The sequence below is a fragment of the Ochotona princeps genome, chromosome 4, assembly GCF_030435755.1.
Source record: "Ochotona princeps isolate mOchPri1 chromosome 4, mOchPri1.hap1, whole genome shotgun sequence".
NCBI lineage: Eukaryota > Metazoa > Chordata > Mammalia > Lagomorpha > Ochotonidae > Ochotona > Ochotona princeps.
Window position 1 is genome coordinate 34,523,447 of NC_080835.1, and position 11,213 is coordinate 34,534,659.

The 11,213-nt window shown below is 33.8% G+C and overlaps 1 pseudogene; it reads left to right on the plus strand.

Annotated features, from left to right (window-relative positions):
• Positions 1-6,618: 6,618 nt before the first annotated feature.
• Positions 6,619-6,772, plus strand: LOC131480267 (U2 spliceosomal RNA; annotated as a pseudogene).
• The last annotated feature ends 4,441 nt before the right edge of the window (positions 6,773-11,213 follow it).

Sequence of the window (11,213 nt, forward strand, 5' to 3'; positions counted from 1 at the left end):
TTCTATGCCATTAAAGACTTACTTATTATGTGAAAGGCAGAGAAAGGGAAAGACTCAGAGAAACAGAGAGAGAGAAAGAGAGAGAGAAAGAGAGAGAAAAGGAGACAATCTTCCATCTGCTGATTCACTGCCTAAATCGCAGGAATAATTGGAGCCAATTCAGGACAAAGCCAGGGTCATGGAACTTCATCTGAGTCTCCCACATCGGTGCAGAGGAGTAAGGAATTGAACTGTTACTTTCCCAGTCACATTAGCAGGGAGCTTAATCATAAGTAAGGCAGCTGCACCCTTATGGGATGCCAGCATTACAGACAGCTGCTTATTTGGATATATCACATTTCTAATCCGTTAAATGTTTTCTAAACTAAAAATTTATATTAAAAACTTGTGAGGAGAATCGTTTTGATTTTCCAAATACTTCAATAGATCATTATCGATTATTCTGCAAGATGTGAGAGTCATATTCAAATGCTGGTTCTTAGATCAGTAATATTTAGCTAGTTGCTTTTCTGCTGCTTAGTTTTCTAGTTTGTAAGAGGGAATGATTCCTTGTCTGTGTATTCTAGTGAGACAATCCTGGAGCGAACAGAGAATAGTACATAGTAAGGGTTCAATACATGGGTGAGTGACATTTTTGATGCTGCTATTGGTTTTCCTTAACATGAATTAAGACAAAAATAAGTAACATATCCATAAAAACCACACATACTTAAAATGCACCCTTGGATCAGAACATTAATACATCAGGGTTCCAGGCAAACAGATTCTTGTAACACCTGACCTCCACTTTTCACTTGTTGTATAATTCTAAATATCATCAAAAATGCCCAGTTACATGAAATTATAGTAAGAAAATATAGTATAGTTCTAATAGTTCCTCAGTCACGGTAACATTATCTAGAGTAGATCAAACCAAACGCAGACTATCTAATACTCCCAGTGAAAGAAGCAAACCCACCTTGTGTTCCAGTCTTGAGACAATGATTTGTTGTTTCCTGGCAGATTGCTTTATTTACTTCCATTCATTATGATCTACTTGTGATCATGTAACTGAGTAAAATTTCACCCTGATTTTTTTCCCTTTATGAATGCAATTTCTACTTCTAGGACACAAGTTTTTTTTTTTTTTGGTAATATATGCTCATTACAGTACAATGCTTCATTCCAATCAAACTCTCTCCAGCAATTTTTAGGCAATAATGTGTGATCAAGCATTAATATTATGCTATTCACTGATCTTTGCATGTTTTCTGTTTGGTACAATCCTGAATTCTTGATACATTAAGTGCGAATTATAACAAGCTTATATACCATGCGTAACACTTGTACTTAATAAGCACAGAAGCATCTGGGTTTCCATTCTGAGAAATGGCATGCTAGATTAGCTATAATAAAAGCTTTGCTCTTCTAAAACCTACTACAGAAACGTTCCTCCACTAAGTAGGCCTCAGATAGTTACCTTGACCTGTGTATGTCTTCATTTCCTCAATAAAAATGGGTCAAATGTGGTAACAGCCCTAACGTGGCTTATAAAAGTTCACACGTTTGCTCTAGTTATCACATGACAAGTGCAGGGTTCGTTTCTGCAAATGCACAAACATGACAGCAAGGACCGCCAACTTTTAATGTTCTTTCATTAGGGAGCAAAAGAATAAGAAATTATTCTACTTCAGGCAAAAAGGTTTGGTGCAATAGATAATATTTATTGAGTTTGTTGAATTCTGTTAAATTCATGATTCAAATTTTTCCATGAAAGTTCCACAAGAATCGGATGAAGTATGCATAATGCTAAGCTTCATTTTGGAAATAAAAGCAGAATGTCTGGCTAATCAATACACACGCAGGCTAGTGGAGATGGGTACAGAGCTAGCTGAAGTTAAGATATCTCACCTGACACATTGATCATATCACATCTGCCACAGCAGAAAAAAAACTTCTAGAAAACAGACAAGCAAAAGGAGTATTTGTGGGAAGAATATTGGTACCAAATAATTACTTATCAATAATAATCTTTAATGCAAATGGACAAAAAACAGGTGTCACTATGCTCTCGGTTTTGCATTTCTGAAATGTATGAAGTTTGTTTCCATTAGCCAAATTTTACAAATTTAAGTATACAGACCGGCTGAATGGGCTAATAATAAACAAAATGAAAAACAAAATTAACTTCCATCTATATTCTGTCTAAAAGAAAAACGCCTCATTCATACACCTAATGAAAGTGGAGAGATAGAAATACATACTCCATGCAAATAGTCAAAAGTGTGTAGGAGAAGCTATACTAAATAGCATAGAAAATGGATTAAAAAAGAGTTCAAAGAAGTGAAGATCACTATGAAACAGTTAACAGAACAATTGATTATACAAAACACCTATGAATCTAATTCCAAGACACCCAGTTTTACCTAAACATTTCTCAGAGCAAAGAGGTACCCAGTCTACATGTTCAAACAAGCAGGATGGAACAAAAAGAAAGAACAATTCTTTTTTTTTTTTTTTTTTTTTCATATTATTACAGTCAGATATACAGAGAGGAGGAGAGACAGAGAGGAAGATCTTCCGCCCGATGATTCACTCCCCAAGTGAGCCGCAACGGGCCTATGCGCACCGATCCGAAGCCAGGAACCAGGAACCTCTTCCAGGTCTCCCACGCGGGTGCAGGGTCCCAATGCATTGGGCCGTCCTCAACTGCTTTCCCAGGCCACAAGCAGGGAGCTGGATGGGAAGTGGAGCTGCCGGGATTAGAACCGGCGCCCATATGGGATCCCGGGGCTTTCAAGGCGAGGACTTTAGCCGCTAGGCCACGCCGCCAGGCCGAAAGAACAATTCTTACGTGTGTATGATTTGGGATGTTGTGCTGCTAATCACAAAACAAAAATTGGATTCCAGAGTAAGGAATGAGATCCATATCCTTGGTTTTATTCCATGCTGACAATGTATACATTAAAACTTGTGGAAAAATTTCCTGGTTGTTTAACTTTAATTGTGTGATACAATTATTTATAATTTACTTGTTTGTGTAGATATTTTATGCTATCATGTAACTGACACTCTTCAAAGAATTTGGAATGTCCTTGGTTAAATACCTGTATTTAACAGAGACAACTTTGTGTTAATGTGTGGTCGTTAAGTCCCCCATTTTAGTTTCCAATCAAGAAATAATTGTCAAATAACTCTAAATCTTTTCTGTCATTCATATAATCAGTTGAGTATCTGTTATCATAATTAGAATATTTGCACAATGTTATGTATTAGCTATTTCTTGAGTTACATTAGATGTAAAATTGTATTTAATTAATTATATTAGATGTAAATATCAGAAACCCAGCCTGCTTTCTCCATTCTTGGCATTTCTTTTTTTTAAAGATTTATTTTATTTTTATTGCAAAGTCAGGTATACAGAGAGGAGGAGAGACAGAGAGGAAGATCTTCCGTCCAATGATTCACTCCCCAAGCAGCTGTATCGGCTTGTAGCTGAGCCAATCCGAAGCCAGGAGCCAGGAGACTCTTCTGGATCTCCCATGTGGGCCATCTTGGACTGCTTTCCCAGGCCACAAGCAGGGAGCTGGTTGGGAAGTGGGGTTGCTGGGATTAGAACAGGAATCCATAATTGTATCCCGGCACATTCAAGGCGAGGACTTGAGGACTTTAGCCACTACAATATGATGTTAGGCTCAAAATGTGCATTATATTTAAAATGCTACACATTTTGCTTTCCAAATAAAATGAAGCTTTTAATTCTATTTTGTCTATGAACATTTCAAAGACTATTTTTCTCTCTCTCTCTTTCCTTCTCTGTCTCTCTTTTTCTTTTACTCATTTTACTTGAAAGACTTACAAAAAGAGGGAGAGAGGTCTACATCTGGTAATTTACCCCCTAAATGGCTGCAATAGCCATAGCTAGGTTAATCTGAAGGTGGTACATGGCCCAAGGCTTCATGTCATTTGCTGTTTTTCCAAGCCACAGCAGAGAGCTAGATTGGAAGCACAGCAGCTGGGGCTTTAAATAGTGCCCCTAAGGGATACTAGCGCCATAGGCAGAAGACTAGCCTACTATGCTACCCAAAGGCCCCAAGTGTATGTGTTTCTGTATCATCTTTATGTGTGAGTATTTCTTTATTACAAATCATGTGCCAACAGGTATCAGACAATCTGAAGCACAAATAATATGCCACTCAGTTTTCATGATAATACTTAATAGGTGGCTACAGTTATATCTTTTGAATTTGAAGAAATTAAATCTCAAGCAGATGAAATTACTTATTTAAAGTCACACACTACTTACAGTTTCAGCCAAGATTTAAGGGATTAGAACTGGCACCCATATGGAATCCTGCTGCATGCAAGATGAGGACTTTCACCCCTAGGCTGCTGTACTGGGCCCTGCAGACACTTTTCAAAGGAACCAATCCAAATGGCTAACAGACATAAGAAAAAAAAGCTCATGCTTCCTAGCAATAAGGGAAATTTAAATAAAAACAACACTGAGGTTCCACTTAACTCCAATAAGAATGGCCCACACACAGAAAACTGTCAACACCTGTGGATTGGAACTGGTAAGGATATGGGGAGAAAGGAACCCTACTCCACTGCTGGTGGTATTGCAGGCTGGTGCAGCCACTGTGGAGATCAGTATGGAGAGTACTCAGGCTACTGAAAATTCATCTGCCCTATGACCTTGCAAACACACTCCTAGGAGTTTATCCAAAAAATCTAATACATGCACATAAGAAAGCAACCGGCATCCCTATTTTCATTGCAGCACAATCAACAATTGCAAAAACATGGTGATAACTAGATGCCCATTGAAAGGGGACTAGATAAAGAAGCAGTCTACTCTATGGAATACTATTACATCTACTCTATGGAATAATATTCAGCTTTTAAAAAGAATGAACTTCTATTATTTGCATCCAAATGGGCCCAACTTGAGAGATTATGCTAAATAAAATGAATCAATTCCAAAAGGATAGATATCACATGTTCACTATAATTTAAGACAACTTCCATCAAAAATACAAAAATAGGTGAATAAATATACATGTGTAACCCCCTAAACAAGGGTGAAATGGATATCAGAGTACCAGGAATCAAAGAAAATCAGAATGCATCTCTACTAAGGAATGAAAATAGACACCCATTGAAACTTCCAAATATACATAGACAAGAAGAGTAGAATCTCTACTGTCGCCTGTGCCAACAATATCATGGACCATGTAAAGAGAAGAAAAATGGAATCTTTTCACTTTCATCTCTAATTTAAATAGTTTTTCTCTCATGGTGCTCTTTGTTAATATGACTGAACAGTTGGTTTGCTCTTCTTAGGCAATGGCACTTTCTTATTTCAATTAGTAGGATTTTTTTGTTGTTTGTTTCAAGTCCAATTATCTTGGTTGAGAATTTTACCTTTTCACACTTCCTATTCATTTATGTCTTTTTCAGTAAGTCCTTGTAATTCATTAATAGATCATTCATATGAGACAGTTTGATTGTTTGTAAGTACTGGCTATCATAAATGTTCTTTCAACACCAATTGTGTTGAATCTCATGGGCATTGATATTCTTGTTTTCATTGATCATTCTATAGCATGTTGTTTAACTTCATGTTTATGATTGTGTTTTCAGCTCTGTGTTAAGGAGATGTATAATAAAAGTGTAGTGGAGAATGACTTAGCCAGATGTGGAGACATAGTGCAGTATGCATCTCTACATCCAGACCAAAGATGAACTCCCAGTGAAACTGTTGAAAAGACCCTGACACTAGGGTGCTGGACTCCCTGATATTGTCCATGCATACAAGGTCTTTACCACTTCAGTAGCAGAATGATGGACTTATGACTGTTCATAAAGGACTACCATTGTAATACTAGAGAGGAAATCAATGGTGGTAGAGAAGGTTTTGGTGAGGGTAAGAAAAATCCCAAGCCTATGGAACTGTATCATAAAATAAGAAATAAAAAAATAAACATTATCACTAGAAGGAAACTAAAATAAAAGATGCTTTTGTGCAAAAACACATAAGATTCTAAGCTAACATTCAAAATAAGAAAGATCATTGGAATCATAAAATCTGATCAGTTTATATCATTAATAATGTTATTGAATTAGGCAAATAATGCAATTTATAACCTAAATGAGTGTATGTCTTACACATCATGCACATTGAGAGATAAAACCATGATTTGCTATTATTATTATTATTATTGATATAACAAATAATTTCTTCAATAATGGAAATTATCCTAAAATGTAGAATAATAATAACTATTTTTCTGGCATGTTATATGGTATTCTAAGTAATATACTAGTGCATAGGTGTGTACAAATCATATAGTTATAGCAATTAGCAAAGAATGAATTAAAACTGTTGGAAATACAAATTAAAATATTATATTAACTTATAATCAGCCAATTCAAAATCCTGGAATATAATAAAATTGCACTATAAATAGTTTGCTTTCCACATTTCCTTAATATTTTTATTTTTTTCACTAGACTCTAATAAACTTTGGATATAAATACATGTAACCAGAAACTAAAATATATAGGTCTAAACCTAAAGGCTGAATTTTATCATTCGTAAATCAGTTAAAATTCTTCTTCAAAAGATACACTATTATCGCTTCTCGGCCTTTTGGCTAAGATCAAGTGTAGTATCTGTTCTTATCAAAAGATACACTATTCTACCTAAGGTAAAGATGAAGAAATATGTATTTTAATCATAGGTTCTTCACAATGTCATCTGTCAAATCCATGGGACATTGAAAACTGAAAATTTCAATGTATACATACAATCAAAGTAAAAAAAAAAATGTCATCAGTAGATTCCTGTCAAGCAAAGAAAGATAGCTAGAAAACATTCAATAATACATATCAACTTGGGGGAGATGAGACCATTATAGTGGCTCAACAAAAATTTACATCTTTTCAAAGATACAATGATGTTGTGCCTAAATAAACATTTCTGAAGAAATAGCAACCTAAACTACAATAAGTTCTCACTGTTAGTAAATTATTTAAATGGTTAATGAAAAGTAATCAATTACATGGTGTGAGTTATTAGACTAACTTTTTATCATTTGTAGGTCCTAGTTATATTTCAGTCTCATTGTGTCACAATCAGGAATATTAAGTGATTTGCCCTGAAAAAATATTCAGTGATAAGCAAAGTAAAACTTGTAAGTTAACACAATGTGGCTAGATACAAGAATATTTTGAAAAGTTAACATAAAACAGAATTTAAAACGTGAATTCTTGTTTAAGACATTTCATGGTCTGGATGCAGCTTTTTCATAATATGCATTTTCATAAACATTTGGAAGATCCATTGATAGACATGAATTTCAATCTTTCTCGTCAAAATACATTTTTATATTAATTTCACTTTGGATGAACCTTTTCAAACGTCCTCAGGTTTGAAAAGCACTCTGTTAGGTTAAATCAATACTGAATCGTTTCATATCTTTCCCTTAAATTCCTTTATTCTAATAATAAATCCAGACCTACCAGGCCTCCACCCTTTACCTTATAAATTTCAAACCATTTCATAGCCTATCAACTCATTATAGCAGGATTCTTATCAGTACTATTTCATTCCTAGTAAGCAAAGTTGTGCTTTACAAGTTACTTGTAAGAAAATGCTGTTTTCATACACACATACAATTTTTAGTGCTTGTAGTATGTAAACTTTGCAAGAAATTATCATAAAACAGTTGATGCACACAACATTCCTCTATCTTTGAGTGAATGTAGTTTCATAAGCAACAAGCGCTTTTCTTTTAGCAAAATTAGCTTATTTATTCACAGATTTCATTAAAAATTCAACATATGTGTCTGCACATGTGCTTACTTCTAAATCATTTTTATCCACTAAGAAAAAATGTCTTTTTATGTAATTTAAAAAATAAATTTATTAAAGATAGAGACTACTGAATGTGATATATAATTTCATATGAAACATGAGTGGGAGCTAATATGAGCTAATAAGCCAAATTATGTATATATTGGTAATTATTCTTCCACTTCTAGGCTCTATATCTATTTATAAAGTATTTTATAATGTTTGCAGAATGAGCTAGTAGCAAAAATCTAAAAAAAATAATTTTTATAGTAGTTAATCAATGTATTACAGACAACATGCACATAAAAAATAGTCATTATTCAATATTAATATGCCTTAATTATAATTTAATTTAAAATATCATGGAGAAATTAAGTGACTATTAAGAATTTAAACTGTCAAGAAACTGAAATGAATATACTGACTGCTTGATTCAGTGACCTCCTAAATTTGTGGGTTTTTTTCCTTCACTTATTTTAGAGTGCACACAGATTTTACTGCTGAGCTGATTTAGGACATTTTGTACATTTCTGGAAAGAAAACAAATGACAAAAGCCTTTTTTTTAAAGAGATAAACTAGGACATATGCAATATGAATACAAAAAAATTTCAAACACATAACCCTCTTCATTACAAAGACCAGTATAAATATTCATTTCTTATACACATTATATATAGCATATATTGAAATATATACTTCATATAAGAAGATAACATTCAGAAGTTAAAATAATGTTAGTGAAGATCATTTAGTGATTCACAGATTTGTAAAGCACAATGCTAAGTTAAAAAATCAATAAAAGAGCTATTGGAAAAAGTCTATGTGGAAAATACAAATATACATTTAAACATATATATGTATATGTGAGAATAATACAAGTTAGTAGGTTATATTTAGAAGTTATGAATTTATACAAATATTTTAGTACACAGAGATATACGATGAATATAGACAAATTTATTGCTTTTACAAAAATGATGAATTCTTTAAAGTTTTGCTTACATTAAAGATATAATATGCTCTGCATTAGCATTAAAGTTTTTACAAAAATTTCTACAGGGAAAAATAGCAATATTCTGAAGACAGAGACTGCTTTTAAATACTTTGCAGAATTTCCATTTAGAATTCAACTAATTCATAGAGTGATAAAAAATCTTCTGCTCAGTGAAAATTTAGTTTAGTGCTAATTGCAACATAACACTGATTAGATTTAGTGAAACATGCTCAGAATATGTAATACAAACCTGAAACATTTTATTTTAAAATGGTATAGTTATGTTTCAATAATATCCACTGAAATTTACATTGCCAACTTTTCCTACAAGTTAAATCAGAACTATCATTGTGCAACTCTTACACCCTTCAATCATAAACAACAAAATGTTAAGCTGGGAAGCCACACTGTTTCAGACTGAAGGATAATCAAATCAGCAGAGAAACGTATACAAACATTCTAAGGAATTGATAACCTGATTCTTACTGTGGTACTGGTGCTCAATGGAGATGGGATCCTACCTTTCTGATGTTGTGATTTTGCTCAGATAAGGAGCCTGACAATAGGGCAGCAGCTGTGGATGGAAATTCCATAGCAGAGAACACACAACAGGAGGCCTCACAGAGATAGCTCCAGAAACAAAAAAAAAGAGCAACAATTCATCCTGAATTGCTGGTTGCGTAATAAGTTTCAAAATCATGTAATGATTCTGAATTTATACAAACTTCTGAATTTGAACAAACATGCTCAACAACTGTAACAACTTGAAAGTTGGTGGTCAGTGTTGGATTGTAAACTAAAACCTGCTGCACCTTATGGATTAAAAACCAAATATAAACAGCATAATAAAATAAGGTTTCAAACTTTACCAGAAATATATAGTTAGACTTGAGTAAAGGCTTCTTTAGATCATCTTTAGCATAATGTGAAAACCTCTTTTCACAGAAACGTACACACAGAGAGAAGGCAGTACTGCTACTGTACTAACCTAGAAAACATACACAACAGAATATTTCCCAACTCGTTGTATGAGACTAGCATTATCTTGATAATAATATCAGACACACTGCAACAAAGCAAGATGGCTAACTGTTATCCTTCAGGCATTTACAGAAAAAAAATTGCTATCAGCCTCATTGATATTTGAGTAGGATAACAGAACCTGATTAGGTGTGTTTTATGCAGATTACAAGGCTGCTTAATTTTTTGCAAATGAATAATACATCTCCCCATTTATAATGGGTTGAAAACTGTATTTCAAGAATGCATCTTCACCTAAAACTTCAGAATGTGATGTTATATTGAAAAAAAGGAGGGAGGGGCTAGAAGAGTTTAATTAATTGATAAAATTAAAGTGAAATTGACCTAGGTTTAATCTCTGCATTAAATTTAATGAATAGTTTTACTAGAAAATGAGAAAGAATAAGGAAGTTTAAACACAGAGGGAGAGATACATGCAGGGCAGAAGGCCCTAGAAAGAAATCATTTTGGAGCAAGGCTTCAAAAAACAAGGAAAAACCCAGGAAATGCCAGAGACTTAAATGGGCAAGAACTTATTCTCCCACATAGCTACAGGGCAGAAACGTTGCCCTGCCAAAACTTTGATTACAGATCCCTACCTGCCAGAATAGTGCCAACATAAATCTGCTTTGGTAAACCAGATTGTTGCAGTTCACCACTGTATCCCCAGGAAACGAACACACTGTAAAAGCAGCATAGAGAAAAAAAGAATAACACTTGATCACTTGAGCAGACAACAAAATTAATGAAAATAACCATACAACCACCACCATAACAAGGAAACATCTCTACAGTTTTAGAAAACAAGGGAATTTCTTTTCCATAGTGATTGATGTCTGCAATAGTTCTATAGCTTACATGATTTTTAATGATGAGGATTCAACAATATTCCCCTTCCCACATTAATTAAGATGTTAACATTTCGATACTTTCTACTTCTCGTCCACATTCCACTGTGTGTGTACATGTATTGCTTTGGAAATAAGAACTTTGTTTTTATAGCTAGTGTGCTCATGTATGATAAAGAGTTAAAAATCTAAAAAGATAAAATGAATATTACTAACAAGTGAATTTATCCAAGTTATAAGATATAAATTCAATACAAATGCTTGCCAATATTGCTTTGGAGTTTTTCCCATAACTTTGCAAGTTCCTAGAAACAGTTGAATAGATTTGACTATTGATTTATGTATCATAATCCCAGGTTTGAATATCTCAGACACCCATAACAGGGAAAACTCAACACAAAATCTAAATATATTCAAACACATATGTATGTAAGCAAATGAAATGGAATTATATATGAGGTATCATGGGGCGTTGGTATGATTTGAAAGGGCCAGAAAACTGGTGAACAG